Below are 21,774 nucleotides of genomic sequence, written 5' to 3'. Positions count from 1 at the left end.
TCAGGTAATCCTATACTTTACTGTCTGCCCACCACCAGTGCTACTGTGTAGTCTCACACAGCATTTATGCACTGCCCTTGCATTCACCAGCAAGAAATGAACAGATCCATCCATCAGGCTCCAGCAAATGTGTATCTGCAGAGAAGGGACTCATGTCTGTTACTGGAGCAGCAGCTCCTTACCCAGTGAGTTCTGAACAGCCTCTCTCTCCAGGTTAAACCAAATGGCTTTGGTTGTCTCTCAGAGATGTGAGTGAATGGATGTGATGCCCCAAAACCCCCACCTCTCAGATCATATACTACTTATGTGAAAACAGTGGGTAAGCTTCTGGCAGCTCTTCCTGTTTAAAATGGACTGGGGAAAAGCAGCATGTAATTTTCTGGCACCAACACTGGAACACTAAAACTTATGAGTCCCCACAGCTATTCCCACCTGTTCTTACAGCAATATATATGGGATGTATACCCACCCATGAGTCTATCTGTGATGTTTTTACAGCTCAAACTGTAAAAAAAGCCCAAAAACCACCCAACCCAACCCAGACCCCAGACTTTCCTGCATAGGAAAAAGGATGTAAAACAGCAGGTGGAAATTTCACCTGTTTTCACATCTCACTAAAGTTGTGTCTAAACTCATTCCATAGAAGGGAATAAAAGCAGGACAGATGTGTATTAACCCAAAGGTGATACTGACCAAAGATACTGTAACACCTGAATATGGAGCAAGATGAGGGTGAGTCAGCAGAAGATGTTTGTCTTCTATGCAGAGTCCTAAAATTTGGCTGTCTGTTACAGGAAATTACACTAATACTGAATCACAGTTCTGTATGCATCATCATCATGTACAGATGTTTTCCATGGTGAGGAAGTTGCTGTTAGGTAAGTTTTAAAACTTTATGCAATAATTTTATTTCAAAATGTGTCCTAGAGCATCAAGTTTTTCTTGTGCATGAAAGTATCTGCAGTATTTATGATTTCTATTCTCTTCAGTAAAAACTCTGGCCAAGACACTTCAGGGATAGGTGCAACACGCCTTCCATATTCTACCTGGAAAAGACAAATAGTTTGCAACTATTCTCTAACAAAACACACAGAAAAGAAGATGAAAGGACTGAAAAGGATCAGTGGAATGCTCATAAAATGGAGACTTATCTCATGACAAATGCACTAGGATTGCCTAGGATTTTTCTTAGATATCTTTAATTTTTTCCACATGATTTTTTGTTAGTGGATGTATCTTCAGAAGGAATATATTAATTTAAAAATGCTTTCATTGTGATTAGAATAGGCAAGCTTTCTGTGCTCTAGAAACTTTTTTAAAAGTCTTGGGAAATAACTTTAAAAAGTCCCAAAGATTCTAGAGGTTGACAGGGAGTTAATTCAACTCCTCTGTAGCAAAACATGTTTAAAATTTATTTCTTTTAATAGCTATTATGTTGACAGTGTAGTAAAGAGATATGCTGATAATAGAAAAATCATCCTTTTTGCAAATAACAACAGTAATGAGGCATTACTGTACAAGGGGAAAAAGAAGAAAAGCATTTTATCCTGGATACTCTTTCCCCTCAGATAATACGGCCTTTGGCCAACTGTGATGCTACAGGTCTTTAAATAGTGAAGTTTCCAAACAAAAGATTGTGTAAAAAAGATTTGAAGATATATTTATAATTAATGATGGAGCTTGGAAGAAGTCCAACAATGAAAGCAATTCTTGTTTTCTAACCTGAAGCACAAGCTTTCTATAAACACACAGAGTGAAGATTACTCCTGCAAAGAAGCAAAAGTGATGAAGTAAAACAGGGTACACATACCATACTTTAAAATGTTTCAGACTTTCAGATATCCTCAACCAAGATGTAAGCTATCTATCACAGATGGATTTGGGATGTAACATCAGTGGAAGTCTGTGGAGACAACCTTGCTACTACATCAATACAGCCCCAAAAGGTCCTGCTTCCTCTCATAATTACTTCTGGGTGGAAACAGTTCTACTATCTTTTCAGTAGCCCATAAGTCCGCATTGCATAGAGTGAAGCAGATGAATTGCAGTTGTTCTTTTAGTGTTTAGTACTTTGTTCTCCTGGTGTGTGCTGTTTTTATACATTCACTGCTAGTTCTCTGATTAAGGCTTTAGCCTAAATATAGGGGAAAAGGGAAGGGGTGGTTTGGTCTTTGCAAAAGCCAAACCAAAGCTGTTTCAGTTCCAGGTCCCATTTTTTCTGAGCCCTGAAAGTTAAAGCTTGGATGGCTTGGGTAAGTGCTTCTAATTCTAGCCTACTCCTATTTAAAACAAGAGGGAGGATGTGTTTTTAAGAAGCTAAAACTAGTATGGCCTGGAATGAAGTCTCTGAAGACATTTAGGGAGGATTCAGATAAACAATTCCATTCCTCTCCCCACCCCTTATATCTCTCATTAATTTTTACGCTATCCTTTCCTTGCTTTCTATCTCTCAGATATTGTTTGCTTCCCCTCAATTTCCAATGGAGCTTGAAATTAGATTTCTTTTGTCACCTTGCTAGTGAACAAAGATCTGAACTGCACATCCTAGTGAAAGTTAACTCCCAGACTGAGTCACTGAGTTATCTTCCACCTCTGTACGTGAACTGGCTGAAACCACACGAAAGAAATTACTGTGTAGTTCTGTGTCCAACTCACACCATCGTTATTTGATTGTTGAAAGGATAACTCTGAGTTTAGTTGGACAGAAATAGAACCACCCAATTGTAATGGATTTAGTCTCCATTTATGACAGCAGAAATTGGGCCACACTGTTACTCAAGATAGAAACAGCACTCATTGTCACAATTTATAACTTCATCAGGAGTTAACTTGGGAGCTGCAAGCTGGCAGCAATAATTCATACATTGCTGCAAACTGTATTTTCATAATTTCTGTTGATACTGGCAAAGTACTTGTTTTGGCTTTCTGCATGTTGCAGTCATTAGTATAATATAACATAGCCACTCAGATATATTTAGGGGAAGGTCATTTTTATACAAATTATTATGTACTGGGAAGTTAAATAAACAAGTAAGTTAAAGATATCAACAATCCCACTCCTTGATCCATGCCAAAGTGAATTTTAAACACTAGTTGGTTCAATTGGAGGAAAAGTCATGCAGTGATTATGTCAGTTGGAAGGCAGAGGACATTGGACAGAGGACAAAGGACATCTCCTTTTATTTGGGACTCACCTGGAATGCTACTCCTTGAAATGGGCTGAATACATCTGTAAAGCTAGAAGTGCTCAAAGACAAGCTAGAACACACTTGGTCACTATACCATTAGCAAGATTACTCATCCTGCTCATAATAATGAAAATTCCTATTGAGACTTCACTGAGCAAAAAAGTACAGTATCCTGACTATTTATTAACAGCTCTTTGGAATGTGTTTCCAAGGCACAAAAGGACACTGACCTTGAAAGTACTATTTGGGTGGAAATAAAAGTCCACAGTTTTCATTTTGCAAGTTTGTAACCGTAAAAGTTACAAAACAAGTCACTTTTGAGAAGTACTCATCTTTTACGCTCATTAGATTGCAATCCAGCGATGACTGAACATGATATTTAAACAGTAGTGTTTTTGCCAATGAGTTGCATGATCAACACGAACTGCTAATGTTTTCTATTCTAAACCTTCTCAAAATGTCAAGTGTTCTTGTCAGCTGAGTGGAAGTGGCATAAAAGTAACTTTTGAAGTTGTTGTTGATGAGATACCCTTGGGAAATGCAGTATATATACTGAAATGATATTCACAATATTCTCTAATCTCCCCTGCTGCAAAAGAATTAGGCTCCAAACTCACATTTCCATTGATGGTAATGTAGCACAGTCTGGGTCTTCCTTCCAAAAAAGACACTGAGCATTCTTAAATAACACAGGTCTTGTGTCCTGAATTTTCTTAAGTGGCAAGAAAATAAAAACCTAAATTAAAGAAATTAATTTTGAAAACCTATACCTGATAACTACCTGTTACAACCCTCGTAATTCCAGCACTGTTAATTTTAGGAGTTTTTTACATAGCATATCACCAGGACAGCAGAAAAATTCACAGTTGTCTGAATCACACTGGCTATGGCAGATTCACAGATTTCTTCATTCCCAGTTTCTTCTGTGCCTTGGAACATCAGACAAAGGTAAGGAAACTGGTGCATTACCTAAGAAGACCTGGGCTCACTCCCTGTTATCACAAGGTTAACCATGTTCACACATGGTTATCATGCAGAGCTATTTTGAAGAACAAACTGAGGCAGAACTTTGATGTGCCTGTCCACAGGTCTCACAGCCTCAGTCAGGTGCCTCCAGAGCTCTTTTGGCTCTTGTCAGGCACACTTGCCCCTTCTTGTTTTCACCCCATTGCAGCAGGAAGAACAACAGGCTTCTAGGTTTTTGGCCCAAAGCAGTGGTGATGATGGTTTTTACACCATTTACAGCAAAAGCCATGAAATTACTTGCCTCTTAAGTTCCAGTTAAGTCAAGATCATCACCAACACTGTATTTCCAGTGTCATGGGTTTCACATGTTGCAGTTCAGGTGTTTCTTGGAGTCCCCTTTTTGACTACCAAACAAAATTTTTTTACTCAATTATTTCCCAAACACTTAGTTAGACAGGTGGAACTTTATGGACTACTAGCACAGGGACTGCACACTTGTGATCGGTGCTTGGTACTTTATTCACGCATCAGAGAGTCACAGAATGGGTCAGGTCAGAAAGGACCACAGTGCTACTTCCCTGCTCAAGAAGGGCCATCCTAGAACATGTGGCACAGGATTGTGTCCAGATAGTTCTTGAATATGTCTTTTCCTCAGAAGGTGCTGAAATGCCCTAAAGTCTCTGTTCACTTCTGGAAAGACAGATTGGTATTTTATGCTGCTGTTCCATGCACAAATGTCTGATTGCAATAATAAATAGTATTTTGGATGGGGAAACTCAGTTTTCAGCACACCACAGCAACTACAGTGGTACAAAGCACAAGCATTTATAAAGATGAGCTTTTGTAAATGGCACTTTATGGGTAAAGTGAAAATAAGCATAAAATCTAAAAGCCGGGTAGAATTTGGTATGTATTTTTATTGTTTGATTTTGTATCTGCATTTTTTCACTTGACCTGTAGCAAGCATTAGTTAGGATATCAATTCCATTAAATAAACATTTGAGAATTTGAGTGCTTTCAAATTGCTGACTGCTCATTTGTGATCATTTAGTAACACTCAGTGATGATGTCTCTATAATAAGGTATTCATGTCTAAACTGGCTTTCACACTGCTGAAATGTAAAAGTTCAAGCATGCTGGTAGAACAAGTTGGCCTCCTAAGAACATTTCGGGATCATTTCACACGTTTGATCGCATCTGGTCTTGTAACTATGACACTCCTGGATCTAAAAGCCTGTTTTCACCCAGGTAATATACAGTTCTGCAGCCTCATTTGCATTGTATTCACAAACTTAGCAAGTGGGTTGAAAAATGCACAGGGATATTCAGCAGATAGGGTAACCCACATCCAGAGATATCCAGAATGTGGGCTATGTACAGGTAGAAGAGGTGGAACAGTACAGCTGCCACATCCAGGTCAATGAGATGCATCTGGGTTCTCAGCCCATCCTTGCCTCAGCTGGCTTCCTCTGTAAACCAGGCAATCGGGCCAGTTGGGGAGGCTGCTTAGCAGCTCACCCTGCAAGGAGGGCACTTTCACTATTAACCCAAACAGCTCACATAGTCCTGACAGTTGTAAAGCCCAGCATTTTGCAATATTGACTCACTGCCATGAAGTATTAAATTAATCTTTAGAACATGAGGTAGGAGCTTTCTTAGTTACTAACAAGGACCACAAACTCCTCAATGAAGTACAGGGACATAAATGCAACAAAAAACATACTACCAGTACGAATTTTTAACCAAAACATCAGAAGCCAGGAGACTGATTAGAAGCAAGAGGCTACTGAATTTTGTATAAAGAAATACGACTTTAATGCTTGTGATTTTCAGGTGATTTATTTAATCTTCACACACATCCACAATGAAGGAAGGCAAAGCAATTCTGTCTGTGCTACATGGGGATGGCGAGGCAGCGAGAATACAGAATCTGCCTAAGGCCAGCATGAAGAGTCTGGAATGCCTGGCTGCCAGCCCCATACTCAAAATACACTCTAGTTCCTTTCTAGAGACAGCAGCTGTTTGTTCTCTGACACTTATACAGCATCTAAGATTATTTCCATTGACGTTAATAATCTCTGCAGTCCAGTGAGAACAAAATTGGGTCATAGGTGTTTAAACTGGCCCAATTTCACTGAAGACTCCTGGTGAACTCATGGTTACACACAACTCTGTAATTATCAGGTTCAGTCTGGGAAGCTGAGTGGCACATGCAGAAGGGTGGGGCAGTAACCAAAAACTGTGCACTCAGCTTTGTTCTGCCACAAGCATGGCCAGTGTTTTGGCCAGGACAATTCCTGAAGCCTGAAATGAAGCTGAGGGTTGCATGCACTCTTTGTATCCTCCTATGCCGTTGCTAGAGGTGTGTACTTTCTGCAAGGAAAATCCAAGCATTTCCCCAGCCTGTGGCCAATGCCGGCACCAGAGACGTGAACGCACAATACCTTGGGCAAAAGGCTTCCTCTAGGATATATGAGTATCCATCTGCCTTTCAGCTGGGTGATGGGCTTGTCCATCCCATGACAAAGGGAGCATTGTGGGGTTCCAGGGAAAGTGGCTAACAAGGCTGTATAGACAGGAGAATTGTCCCTGCAAAGCAGGATCCAGATTTGAAGCCCATCCCCAGCTAGGATGTCCTTGTTATGCTCTGGTATCTTTGTGAGATCTTGGGCAAAGCATAAGCATTTAAACTTTTTTCCACAACAAAGCTGTGGAAAAAATATATTATATTATATTATATTTTTGAAAATGCTATGTTCACCAAAATTCGATCATTTTAAAACAGCAGAATTGCATTGAAGCTGGAGGACAATACCTTGTGACTCAAGAAAGACCTCAGTGCTTCTGACTTCCATCAAGTTTCTGCATAAGCAGGACACAGAAGCCAGGGGCCATGAGCCACTGACATTTGTATATCAGGAACGGTAGCATTTAAATGAACATGCTAATTTCCACTGAAGAAATTTGTCCTTATTACTTTTTTTTTTTTTTGAGTGGTGGTAGGCAGAGTGAAAACGGATGTCAATCTGACTGCTTATTACAAACTTTCTCCTGCTTTTTATACCAGATTTGGCCCTATATGTGCAGAGGGCATACTGAGACACTACAGGCATTTCACTGGGCAATCTTGAGTTGCTGCATAGCACTCTGGACATCCTTACTGTCACTGAAGAAATGCAGGTACTATGAAATGATAATTAAGCCCACCTAAGAATCCCAAACTGTGTCAAACAGCTAACACTGAGTCTTGTGTAATAACCTACAATTAGCATGTAATGCCCAAGGCATTTGCACATTGACAACGTGGTTTAATCCAGTAATAAAGTAGGCTGAAATGATTATTTTAGCTAATAGTATTTTTAACAGAAGTGAAAGTACAGAAAAGAAGCTACAGAAATATATTGATTTCAGTTGTGCCTCCTTGACAAGTCTGTATAGATTTTTTTATTTATGGTCCATTTTTTCAAAAAGGACCCAAGGCAAATGTAGAAATCCCTGGTTGTATGAAATGGATGGTTGTGCATCAAAATGAGGGATTTGCATGTTTAACTGCCCATATTTGTATCCTTCTATCAAGTTTGCATATGCAAAGGCAAAGATTGTTATATTTATCAGTGCATAAATGAAAGGAGAAGAGATAAATGACCTGGTTTGCAGAGGTGCTGAGCACATGCAGTTTCCATTTATTTCAACTGGAGTGTGAAAAACAGGCCCTAAGTGACTGGCTCAAGCTCACACAATGCATGATTGTCAGTGCCAGGAAGAAAACCCAGAAATCCTTCCAGTCTAATCCTCCCAGTCTAAATCCTCCCCAGTCTAAACTCTAGACACAGTCTCTCCAAGAAATAAAAGAAAAAAAAGGAAAAAAAATCTGTCCAGTAGCCTGACACACTCTTATTCCTATCTTAATTTTCTAAGAGAATAAAAAAACAGGACATGAAAAACTCCTGCATAATCTTTAATGACTAGCAAATAATGCCAAGTAGGGCAAGTAAATATGTGTGAAGCATTGCTCACACACCCATCAACTTGCATGTGTGTCACAGATGGTTTTAGTGAAGAGCCAAAAAGAGAAGGAGAGAAAGGAAAAGGAACACAAGTCCAGATAAAGAGTAAGCTAGAAAGAAAGACAAAGATATTCTCTGTTATTAAAAAAAAAAAGAGTTAAAAATGCTACAAAAACTAATGATTAAAAAAAATCACTATTCCCTTTCCTTGATAACGTGTAGGCTAATCTCTACATAAATAGAAATAACAGCCCTTTGAAATGGCAATGATTTGCTTGGAAAACATTCATTAAAAACGTCCTGCAATTATTGACTCTATCATTATTTCTTGGCAGCAGCTGAGTCTCACTGCATCTTGTGTTGTTTCTCCAATGAAAAGCAGAGCATTGTTTGGGAAAAAAACTACAAAAATGGAAACAAAAAAAAATCAGACCAAAAAACCCCACAAGGACATTGTGTTTGAAATATGTGCTTGGTGACATGGAGCTGATTGCCCAAAGGAATCAGGATACATATATTTGTATTATTGTACACGTGAGTAGCTTGAATCATGTACTGCTCGCTCTCTTTGTTTGGATTATGCAGCTTGGCTGGGCAGCCATCCAAAAGATTCACATTAAATTCTAGCTATATTCAGCACAAAAGTCATCTAGCATCAGAGGATCAAAGTTACATCAACCAACAAGCACTAAGGAATTGATAAGCCACTAAAATTAGGTCATCTCCTAGCAGCTGCTTTTGATGGATGAAGTAGAATTTAGCCTCAGGTTTTCTATTTAAAGATCTGTTACAGCATCTTTTCCTGCAGCTACAATGAGAACACAACAAAGTATAATGCTTCTGATTAAATGTTTAATCATTACTCTTTACTCTTCTGATTGTTTCTGCCATGGCACAGATTTACAGCACATACTATTTGCAGCTTTCCTAGCCCTTTTTAAGCTGGCATTAAAACAGTCAGGATTTTTAATTCCTTAGTTGAAAAACCTAATAAATTATTTTTTAAAAATGTAGATAAAAATCTTTCAAAGCTGTTTACTTGCCACCCTTTAAGAGACAGACTGTCTTTTACTGGAACTGAAAATGGATATCTAAGCAATTATCCCACCACTGTGCCCTCTGGAAGAATCACATCACTAGGGACTGTATGAGTACAAAAGTACGCATCTGTGCATAAGTACGGGGTGGGGGGGGGGCTAAGGAAACTCTTATATTTTTATGAATTTTATTTGTGGTTACATTTGATAAATGATCTCATTAATCTAATTAACACATACTTTTAAAAGTACTAGCTAGTGCACTAGGCTATCTTTGGTCATTAGCAACTGGCATTTTAATTGCTAGAGTACAACATATGCCCTACCAAGACATGCTTGTGGTATCAGGGTAATACAAATAGTGCCATCATTATCATCATTAGCATCAAAACCATGAAACAGCTTTAGAAGAGAGTTCAAAAGAAAATAAACAAGAAAAACTGAATTAATTTCAAATGCATAGAACCTGCCCTTGACCTGTTCAGAAGGTTGGCTGGCTGCAGCCTGTGTAAAACACTGTTGTGTCATCATTTCACAAATGAAGCTAACGCAGGACCTCATTGTCAGGGACTTCAATATCACATCTCTCATGTCTGTTAAAATCACTAGAATCTCATTTAAATAACCTTGAGAAACAGGAAGGGAAAAGAAACTACCTACATCCATCCAATGTAAAAAATAAAGTAAATAGTCATCTGCCTTTTCAAGTAAAAAAATGACAGGGGAGAAAGACTGAAAAATATAGTACATGACAATGCCACATAAGACACATAACTTTCTACAAATGACAGACACGTGCATGCTGCTCTAAAGCAGTCATCCTCTGTGTTCTTTTCTGCCAGCCTTGTAAGTGGGCTGTTGCTGGGTAAGAGTCGTAAGAGGTTGAAACACGCTGTCGTTTCCATTCCAAATTTGGTGTGCCTGGTCTTTATTGCTTGCGAAAGCAACATTATGCACTGTAATTCAAAGTCTAGATCTAACTTTTTCCAGCTACATACCTCTTCTTCAACAGAAAGCCTAAACTGGGGTGGGGGGGAAGAAGGGGGGGATGTGTAATAATATGTCTGGAGTAGACAACACATCTGAAACTTTTTCTTTTCAAGAAAGGATCTTTAGAGGAAGAATGTAAATGAGTTTAATTTATCAGTTCTGCTTAGTACTCTATTCTGCTTGGATCTCAAGCTAATCAGCTTTGTCTTTCACTTGGGGCCCCAGAGAAAAAGCCAGCCAGGGAGCCAGCTTGTAGGTGCCTATCTGGCTCATGGAGTAGGACATCTGGTGAGATGGGGATGCTTTGATGCCATATAAATTTCTGACAACCTCAGCTGAAGGCTGTCTGTCATAACATCTGCTGTCTTACTGCACTATGACCATGCTATGCATTGAGCATATCTGATATTGCACTATGTAAATCTTGGGATTTCAGTTTTGACTGGCCTAAGTAGAAGTAGGACAAAAATGCCTCTTCTGTGCTCTAGCTGGCTTCCTTGGCATATTTTAGGATTAACATCCTTTCTGTTCATTTTTTTACTAACAGTTACCTCATCACCTAATAACTGTCTGCTTAAGGCAAAACTGCCCAAAGATGCCAGAAAGCAACAAGAGTTTGCTTGCTTTGTGATACTGCATCTCTGCATTGATCTAAAGAAATAAACACAATGTTTTCTATTGTTAAACAAAATACCCAACCCTTTTTCCACTGAATAAAACCACGTATTTTCACTAGGTCCACAAAGTTTGTTTAACTGAGAGTAGAAAAGAAGAATAACATTTTCAGGAGAAACTGTATTATCCTGGTAACTTTTTCTGGCAGTGGATCTCATTTAAAGTTAAACCACTTACTGAATATTTCCTTCTTTCAAATTAGTATTATTCTTGACAGTGACAAGCACACATAAATGACAGTGGGAGTTTAGTTTACATAGTATATCGAGTCTGATACTAATCTCAACGCAATGTAACATTACTTAATCCATGACCACATACTAAAACTTGATTGTTCCAAATGGACCTGAGACACTTCTGAAAAATCCAATGGGCCAATTTATCATTTAACAGTCCAAAAAATTACTTTTTTTATTGTTGTTTCAAAAAAATCTTTCTTTTGCCTGTTTCTTCTCCTAGGATCACTTGCTTCAACAAATCATGTGATGATCAGAATTTTGGGATAATCTAAGAAGGAAGAATAGCAGCCCTTTTCTTTTGTTCTATTACCAGCTTTATCCACTGTCAATATTCTTGAAAAGATAAATGGAGATAGAAATAAAACACCAGAAAAAAAAAAGGCAGTACAGTAGTTTCTCATATTTAGGGCATTTGTCTGGTATACTACAATTCCTAGTTTTGATAAAATGCTATGTTTTTAAATATCAAATGTGTCATTGTGATTGTGAGAAACTGTACTTTGTTAAAATAATGTGAAGAACTGAAAATAGATCAGATCACATTATTATGAGCTGTAGTTCTTTTCAACAGGTATGAAAGCTCTAATAGTGGTAGGTCTTCTTGCTTTACCACACATGGTTGCTATGCATTATGTTCCAAAACACAAATGCACAAATGTTCCAAAACACAAGTGCACAAATGTTCCAAAACACAATGCACTCCTGGTAAGAGTCAGTAAGAAGAGGAAAATTGTGGTTACACATCTTATTAGATGAAAATACCTGCTTCTTTTAAGTCTCTTTGCCTCTGCCCATGTCAGAAGAGTTGTACCATCCTATCTGTATCTTCTTGGAAGGGCAATATGTCCTATTTCCACTTAAAGGTTGAGGGTTTGGCAAGGAACGTTCTGATCTTCTACGAGTGAACAAACATTGTGCAAGATCTCATTACAGAGTTCCCAAGTTACCAGCCTAAAATGCTTTGCCAGGCAATCACTATTTCCTGGGTATGCTTATGTACCACAAGGAGCTTGATATTTATGCAGCTTGCAGTATGCTGCGCATATAAAAAACAGCTACGAGAGGGAAAAAGTGTTTATGGAAGAAGAGGTTGGTATACGCTGACACATTTTGATGGGTTACTAATATAAACAAGCCAAAGCAAAGATTAAGCTGACAGTATGAGGTTTGGTTTGTGATCATGTGTGCTGAGGAACCAGCTGTGCCAGCTGTCTTTCAGAAAGTGTTCATGTTGTTTTCCATACCCATGAACTGCACTGGAGAAGAAAACTGTGAAAAGAATAATTAGGCTCACAAAATCAAGCCCTTGAACCTGTGTAAATTAAGCAACAGGATTAAGGTTTTTCTCTGCCTCTTAATTGAGCCCCCCCCACCATGCTCTCCAAGCTCAATTCCCATGGCCAAGTTCAGTTATACACTTCATAACTATAGACAAGTGAATATAAAACATGGTCAGATATTCTGCTGGAACCTTGCCTTTTTTCAGTGAATGGGCAGTTACTCAATATTTATGTTTGTCCTACTCATTCAGCATGAGATCTCAGGTGTCATTTGCTGCATGCTTTTCAAACCCTACAAGCAAAAGAGAATTTTTCTTTTTCTCGGGCTTTTTTCTGGCTTCTACATCATAATATGTTCACATTGTTTCCTGTTTTGGTTTTCATTTTCCCTTTAAATAAGCCTGAATACATTTACTAAAAGTGTGGTGTTATTAGTAGCATTTTTAGATGCACAAAAAGATGAGTTTCAGTGAGAAAAAAGTTAAATTTGTCTATACTGTAAGCTAATTTGTGTGGCCAGTGGAGTTGCCAGCTCAAATTCTCAGTACTCAAAAGTACTCTATATTTGCCAGATATGATTCTCACTGCCATCAGTTTCTGCTGTGAGGGTTTCGTATTTCTGCCTATCAGATCAACACTTCTAAACATGGATATTCCTAAATCAAGAACCTACTGTTCTTCCCCAGCCATGTAGGTCCTTCTCTTCACCTGCTACTTCTCACCTTTTCACTGATGCATTGCACCAAAGCTGCCATTTTCCCCTCCTAGCAGGTCAGTAAGATTTGGAATGCAGCAAGAATAGCATCTTTACTCTTGCGCCTAGTATTTAGCTCCAAATAACTGCTGACAGCAGCAATTTCAAGGGAAATTTGCAATGAAAAGTCTCCTCCCATTTGTGTATGTACATGCATGTGTGTGTAGCGGAGGTGACTGAAGTAGAAAATTATAATTTTCCCTTGTCTTTATCTAGCATCTTGTCTAAAAGCCTTTGATCACATCTCTTTCCCTACCCTGCAGCTTGTTGATGGAGGTATAGAACCCAGTTTGGGGTGCTCTGCCACTGCTACCACAGAGATTTGGGCTGGGGTTGCTTATCTTGGGCCAATTGTAAGTGCTTTAAAAGGTATAGTGAGAATAACAAGAAAAAAGAAGAATGTTCACTAAATAAAAAGGAAAAAAATTATCACACTCAGGAATTTATTTAAATCCAGACCAGACTTCTAAGTGCAGTGGTGGAAGACCCATATCTGAGAGCTGTGAAATCAAGTGCATAAAACCCATTTTGTGTGTGTTTGTAGGGGATGATTTGAACACATTGTACCCAACCTCTTCCGGTAAGATTCCTAGAATTAAAGCATATTCTTGTAATGCTGCCAGCAGCCCGTGTAAGCTTTGCTTAGCTGAAGTGGTCAAGAAAGGTACATTCACAGCTACATCAAGGCCTTTCCAACTTACTTGCAATAACAGTAATGAGTATACAAAATATTTTACTTCCATTTTCCTTGCCATATATAGCAATTATTCTGTCATTCATCAAATGTACACAAATTTCTTTTCATATGTAAATAGACCATTTGCTTCACAGTTCTAGCCAAACAGTTGTGCAGTTCTTTGTTAAGAAGATAATATATTTAATGACGGAGTGCCTTGTTTCCATTGTATGGAACAGGTGTTGTTTAATGGCACAGGCATTGTAACATTATATTCATTTATTAATGTGAGTGTAACGAACACATTGTAGAGACATGAATGTACTGGTCTCATGGTTAGGGTTAGTGGTTTCTTATGATGTGGTAAGTGTAGGATAGTGACTTAGATTCAGACTGCAGAGAAGCAGGAGTTCATTATAGCAAATCCAAGTGATGTGGCTGGTTTTGGCCCTTGTTCACTTTTGAAAAGCAGAGAATACATGAAAGACTTCATTGAAAATGTGCATGTTATTCAGTGTGGTTAATTCTACATTGGCTTTGCTCCCACCTTCTTTCAAGACTGTGTATGTGAACACGGTTTCTGAAACAGCAAAACCAATCTGCAATGCATTTATGTTGCTTTTGGATACATGCACAATCCTTAGTATCCTATTTCATGAAGTAACCTGTCTTCAAATATGAGGGAAGAAGTCTGTAGGTGATCCACTAAAGTCATGAAACAATACTTGCCTGGATAGTGCAGCTACAGAAAGTCAGTCCTTTGCTCTGTTTCACACATGTTGCCATATTTTAAGAGTTTCTGCTCTGAGTGGTACTTACCGAGAATCACTGCTCAGCCAATTGGCAAGGTAGCTACAGCTGCACAGGCAAATCAGGTGAATGAGTGAAGTAACTAAAGTATCTTATTTTCTTATTGTGTGAAATTACTCATTTAGTATCAGTCAGAGGGCCAGAATTGACAAATTCGAGTAAATGCCAGCAGTGTCCATTTGCTTTATGGAATTCAAATGTCTACTTCAGTTTGTTTGGACACATCTTTTTTCTCTAGTGCCTCATGCTAACTTTGATGCCCTATATCACCATTATGCAGTGCATTAGAAGTATCTTTTTTTAACCTAACCTTTTGGAAACATTGCCTCTAAAAATCAAGGTATGTAGTGAAGTGATTCTGTTAAAGTTAATAAATGTGACTAAATCCTCACCTCTCTACCTTCTAATATATGACATACCTTAGTTTTTGTTTTACCTGGCAATTTAATAATCTTAATCATGTTATTTAGTATTTCATTTCCATCCATAATGCTAACGGGTCCTTTTAGAGCACTTTGTATACATCAGCCGCAACCACTTTCCTAGTAAAGCAAATGATAGCATCCCATTAATGATTTCATTGCTACTTTCTGAACTCCATCAGTTCCCCAAGTTTTACTTCTAGTGAAGGATCAGCAAGAGAACAAGGTAGCTATGAAATAAAGTGCTAATGTTATTCACATATTTTCTTCACCCTTCTCTTGAATGTTCTTCACATTTTTGAAAGCAACTGAACAAATGACCCCATGAAATTGCCCAGCTTTTCTTTTTGCTAAAACCTAAAAGCCTTATTTTCTTCTCATTAACACAATTTTTGCAATATTCTATCTCCAGTTGCAGCTGAATTTCTTTACCTTTACAATTCAGTAAACAAGAGAAAAAACAGATTCATTATCTGCTTTCCAATTTTCTCCCATGAGGCTTGGGATAAAGGCATGGACTGTTCAATTCCAGCAAGAGAAGAAATCACTTCTGCTGTTCATGGTCAGTCACAAACTGGGGAGAGTGAAAAGTCCCCACACATGATGATCCCTAAGCCCTGGTAGCTCAGCCCAGATAACTGTAATTGAAATTGCCATGGGTATGTAGGACAGGCAAAACATTTGGGACCTTTATGTGAGCCACTTCACAGAATTGCTGCTGTATTTTAAATCAGTTGCAAACACTGTGCCTTTGCTCTCAAACCAGGCTCTGCCCCACATCCCACATCTCACCATATTTCATCCTCTTAACTCAGGCAACAGCATCAACTTTCTTGTCCCTCTCATCTCCTTCTCTCTCCTCTGAAGACTTGATTTCTTCTATGAAAGCTGGTTTTAATGAGCATACCTACTGCAGGTCACAGAGAGCAGGGGAGTCATCATCCAAGGGCACATTGGTTCATTTTGCACTGTAATAGTGACACATGGTACAGATACCCGTACATAATAGGGGTTCCTGCCTTGGCCATGGCCTATCTGGACATCGTAGAAGCCACCCTGAAATAGGGCCTCTTCTCAAAGCAATTTGTCTGCCTAGCAAGCAGGACTAACAATGGATTTTGTTTGAGTGGAGGCAAAGGCAATTCGCCGACTGGTACAAAACGTGACAGAAAACCAGGAGCAAATGCATCTTTTGGCTTCCTGACACTATACTGTATCTGACCAGCTATGTCAGGCTGCTCTACTTAAATAGTTTTTAACCAAATTATTAACCAGAATGAATTCTATAACAAGATGGGAAAAGTAGCCAGCAGCCAGCTGTGGCAGACTACACAGCCTTCTTAGAAGCCTGGCTGCCGCTCATCCCTCTGAGGACACAGACCACAGCACAGGATTGATCACACAGGTTGCATTATCAGCTCTTCTTTTTATTAATACCTCAGTTTTGTCACCTGCCACCAGAGACCTCAGGACAGTCTTTTTAAGTACGCCTGTGATGTAAATCAGACTTTAAAAAATCATGCTCTCCAGGGTGAAACTGACAGCACAGGCAGGTTTACCTACCAAATCACTCTGTAACCTGGACTTCAAAAGGAGAGGCAGCAGGGACAGTTAAATCATACATGGCCCTGAGCGGACATTGCTCAGACACCTTTGCTACACAGACTTCAAGGCTACAATAAGACAGCTTTATACCTGAACTGGATCCAGAGTGAGCAAAGTAGTTCTCCTATCTCTCCCATGGTAAAGAGAGGGTAAAGCTTTCAACAGCATCCTCTAAACTAGCTGTCCTGTGACATATAAACATAAAGCCTTACATGCCAGTTAGAGACACATGAGGTATCACACTCAATTTTTCACAGAGTACGCTTCGCTTCTACCCACATCAGGAGATCACACTGTTATCTGCAGCAAGAGTTTTTCTTAACTGATTGAAAAATAACATGATGTTGGCCAAGAGAAACACTATTTCTCTACACAGGAAAATGAAAAGAATATATTCTTAAATGGACAAAAAGAAATCTCTGATTGATAGAAAAAGGCAAACAAATTCTGTTCACAGTTCTGCATCTGTCAGTGATTTTGGCCAACCTACCCTGAATTATCAGCAATGTAGCTAAGATCAAATTCTGACCAGTACCCACGTTGCATTTCATCTTACTATAAAAAGAATTACTAGCATCAAAGTGATAGCAAATCACAGCAGCATGAAAATAGCAAAGCAGGTAGATAGAGAAGACAGGTGATACAAGGTTTTCCAGAAATAATTGTCCCAGAACAATAGAAGTTCTCTGTGCAAAAGCTTTCTAGTGGGAAGATCAGTATCTTTACTATTATTTTGAAAACACTACTCTTCCTTAACAGAAAAAACCTTTTAATATTGCCCTGGAGCACTTAAAGGGACAATAAAGGCCTAACAGTATTTTAAGAAGAAATCTTCTGTCTCCAAATGCTTTTTTCCACCCTAAAAGGAATAATATTATTAAATATAATCAGTACAGACTGTCTTTTAGGAAACTTCTAATGCTTTTTTTTCAAAGGTATATGAAGACTAAAGAAGGCTCAAGCATGTGTGTAGTGAATCTAGAGCCTATATAGCTGAGGGGGATGCAGTAATCAGTGACAGTATAATTCCCTCTTTCTACAAATTTGACTGTGCCTGAAGTGATGTGACATATATGGGCACAACGCAGCTGTTGTATGGTTTCAGGCAGAATGCAAGGGAGAGTCAAGTCATATGGGTGCTAATGTGATGTCACTAAACATAGCTATCATTAAATTATTTTTAAAGTTTTAACACAGAAACATGATACTACTAGCCAACAGTTACTGGACAGGCCAGCTGGGGGGATCTACTAGAAGCATAATTCAGGATATAGACATTCAAGACATTGCATACAAATCTTAAAATAAGCAAAAAGTGGGGTAGAATTCCAGAATTATTTTTAAAAACAATTTCATAACAACATTCTTCATCATGCCAGCAACTCAGTGCTTCAGGATACTCCCTGGTAACTGCTGTGGTCTTGCTATCATGATCTCATCTTGAATTGTCATTACATAATGAGCTAAAAAAAAAGTATCTTGTTAGTAGTGCAGAAACACCCTTATATTCTAAACAGAAAATGCACTCACAATTTATAGATATTAGTCACTGTGTTTTCTTCCATCAACTTCCTAAAAATCAAGTCGCTATTGACCTCATGTGATTTAAATTTTCTTTGCCTGTTGACAGCTGCTGGGTGGCATAGAGGCTAGAATGGGTCAGAATGGAGTAAATGGCACAGCAAGAATTTCTACAGCAGCACCACACGTGGCACATTTAGCAAGGAAACTCAGAGCAGAGGTTGTACTGTGCCAGTATGTAGTATGAGTGTTAGTAGGTGACAGGACTCCAGAGCAGAAGGGTTTCCTCACAACATCTATCATTACCTGGAGCTACTATGATGTTGTATGGTGAGAACACTACTTAAGAAATACAGCCTTTTTTTTTTTCTTTTTTTAATGATAGTAATCATGTTTACCCATTCTCACACTACAGACTTCTAGTTAATGTGCTAATGTACTCCTCAAGTTATGCAACACTCCCCTAAGATTTTTCAGATTACAAACGGATTTTTTCCTAGGCACCATATTGCCATGTAGCCCCAAATTATCAACTGACCTGCATTAATTCAGAACTTCTGAAAAGTCATTATGCAACATAGCAACAGAGGTACAGGAGCAGAGGTTAGTCATTACCGTGCTCCTAATTGAAGTGACAGCGCTAAAAGTGCATTAGGGAAGAATTTCAAAAGGCTACACCTACAGTGTCTAAGTAAAGAACCTAAATGAAGTGTTAATTGAAAGTCAGAGAAGTAGAAAGTTATGAAAATAAGATAGGAAGAGTTACAGAAGAAAGAGAGACTCTGCTGATTGAAGAGAAATTATTTATAAGGCCAGCTGTAATTTTTGATAAAAAACCCTCCAGAAGGGTTATCAAATCAGACAATTTGATATTACCTTATCTATGTTGAATTGACCACCATGAGAGATAATTCCTAAAGATGCTAAATCCATACAGTGGGGAACTCACCAGGGAAGGCTGACCATGCCTGACATTTAGGATAAAATGCCATGAGGTTGCACTGTTCTTTTCATTTGCCCTCTGTACTCCTCCATTACTGCCTGCTGGTGATATGCTCAGAAGGAAACCTGAGCTGCCCTCAACAGTAATGAAGTGCCATTGTGTTTTAACAGCATGCTTAACTTACATGTTTCAGTGTTATTTTTGGCAGCCATGTGATAAAACCCAAAAACTCTGTGTGTGTGCATGCGCAAGTACGTTAAATTCAATTCACATGAGCAGCAGGCATAATTCTGTCCCAGAAATGAATGCAGTATCAAGGCTCAAGTTTTCTAAAAGTGTTTTATCCTATCTGATGCTTATTTGGGCAAAGAGAAATCTGCTTGTCCTGCTGGGAGGCACAGCAGCAATTTGCAGTAGTACATCTGCCTTCCCTCCCACCCCAGCCTTTAGCATTTTCCCAGTACTGCTGCACTCCCATATACAAATTAACCACAGTAGTGGAAGCAAATCTAGTCCTTGCCTCATGCCTCCTTGACCCCAGGACCCAGCATAGTCTACAATGGATCGCTGGGCTTTAACACAGAGCTTCAGTGGAGCAGCAGGACTGAAGCAGCGCTCTGTAGGTAAGGGTAATGCCATTTCTAATGCAAATATAAGGCGTTTGCAAACCCATCTCTATTAATGCCGAGAAACCCAAGCTGTCGATAAGCTTTCATCCAGGCAGGGTAGCATCTGAAGAAAAAACATGGAGTGTCTCCCATGATTACTCCTCCCCATGGTCTCAGAGTGCCCTTCACATGATTGATAGGTCAGTAAAGAAGAGCAGTATGAAAAAGCATTAACTATCAGCTGCCATATCTAAGGCAGGTGAACAGAGCAGGATACTATGGACAAACCCAAATTAACTTCAAACAAAGCCAACTCAGGTAGCAAGATGCTTTGGTCCATACCACCTGGACCTCTCTGCAGGCTACTTTGCAATCCTCCTTCAGCAGCATGGCCTCATTTCTGGCAAAACCAAAGCAACCAGTGGCATTTGGAAGATGTTTTCCTTGTCACAGCAATACATACAACAGCTTTTGTGGATGGCAAGAGATTGCTGGGCTTGAACAGGCAAGGCTCTCCTCTTGCAATAGTAACAGATGAAAATTTAAGGGCCCAAAGAGCAACATAAAAAGCAGGAATGGGGAGCAGTGATGAGGTTGAGAGCCTTGAGAAACGAGAATATTTGGCATGACTAGACATATGGTGGGTGAATATTTGTGTAAGCTGCTGGCCACATTGGCCTGGACCAGGGCAGTGATTGTCCTCTTGTACTCAGCACTGATGAGGCCACGCCTTGATTCCTGTGTTCAGTTTTGGACCACTCACTACAAGAAGAACATTGAGATGCTGAAGATTGTCCAGAAGGACAACTGAGTTGGTGCAGGGTCTGGAGCACAAGTCCTGTGAGCTGAGAGAGCTCTGTTGTTTAGCCAGGAGAAAAGGAAACTCAGGGGAGACTTTATGCTTTATGTCTACATCTGCCTAAAAGGAGGTTGTGGCAAGGTGGGGGTTGGCCTTTTTCATAGATTTTAAGTGGCAGGTTGAGAGGAAATAGCTTCAACTTGCACCTCAGTTTGGGGAGGGATTGGATATGGGAAAAAATGTCTACAGCAGAAGGGCTATCAAAGTTGGAAGTGGCTGTCCAGAAGTGGTTAAATCACCACCATCCCTGCAGGTATTTAAAAGATGTGTAGATGTGGTGCATAGGGGTACGATCTACTGGTGGGCTTAGCAGTGTTAGGGTTATATTTGGGCTTGATGATCTTAAGGGTCTTTTCCAACCTAAATGATTAACAATTCTAAGCTACCTAAACATCTATATGCTGTACCTGGTTGCTGCTGAGTCATTTGGTGCCTTTGTGCAAAGTTGTGAAGAACGTGTCTCAGATTATTCCCTTTGAAAGCAGAATAATGTTTACTTAGCAGAGTAGACCTCAGAAACACCAAAAGACTGTCCTGCACTTTGAAGCTAACAGATACCACTCTACAACAGAGTCATACCCTTTTCTCCAGCTGCTGTTTTCCATATGAAAATGAAATTATTCTATGAACACTGAAATGAAACCTGGTTACTAATGAGGGTCAAACCTTTGTCCCTTCAGATCTCTTTTCCCAGTCACCTGTGCCCAAACCTGCCTTATCAGTCCTCACTGTGTTCCTTTATGCAAATAACTGTGTGTACTGTTCCACGGAGCCCCATGTCGACTGCTGACAATTTCTTTATCTGCCTTCCCTTCTGCAGAGGTACTGCCTCTCTTCTTCTAGACAGAAAGCAGTTTCCACAAATCTAGTCAAAATATAATTACTGCAAACACTCTTCAAATTCAGCTGAAGGCTGAAAAAGCTCAGAAGCTGCTTGCGAGGGCTAATAGCAGACAGACAGACTGATTATAAAGAAAGATTGCAGAAGCATAATTTTCTTATGAAACCAAGCTACGGTAGAATTAGGAGATTCAACATGATGTTCCACAAGCACTGTAATTTGTTCACCTTATTCAATTTATTATACACTAACATTTTTCATTTCACAGAGCAACACAAAATATTACACAGGAAAAAGAAGAGCTGATCCCTCATTATAGTTGTTCTAGGTGTCATGAACCTATGGGTTTTGCA

The 21,774-nt window shown here is 39.2% G+C and overlaps 2 long non-coding RNA genes across 2 annotated transcripts in view; one reads left to right on the top strand and one right to left on the bottom strand.

Moving 5' to 3' along the window:
* LOC139588925 (uncharacterized) overlaps nt 1-21,774 on the top strand; it is an 81,014-nt gene that overhangs the window by 6,786 nt on the left and 52,454 nt on the right. The window contains exon 2 of the long non-coding RNA XR_011678861.1: nt 795-878. This is a non-coding gene — a long non-coding RNA (uncharacterized lncRNA). The remainder of the gene's footprint in view (nt 1-794; nt 879-21,774) is intronic.
* Nucleotides 1-21,774, bottom strand: part of LOC139588924 (uncharacterized) — a 46,154-nt gene that overhangs the window by 4,987 nt on the left and 19,393 nt on the right. The window lies entirely within an intron of this gene.

This window comes from Agelaius tricolor, unplaced genomic scaffold (assembly GCF_023055355.1).
Source record: "Agelaius tricolor isolate 1412-34295 unplaced genomic scaffold, bAgeTri1.0.p SCAF_4, whole genome shotgun sequence".
NCBI lineage: Eukaryota > Metazoa > Chordata > Aves > Passeriformes > Icteridae > Agelaius > Agelaius tricolor.
This window is presented reverse-complemented; position numbering and strand designations above follow the sequence as displayed.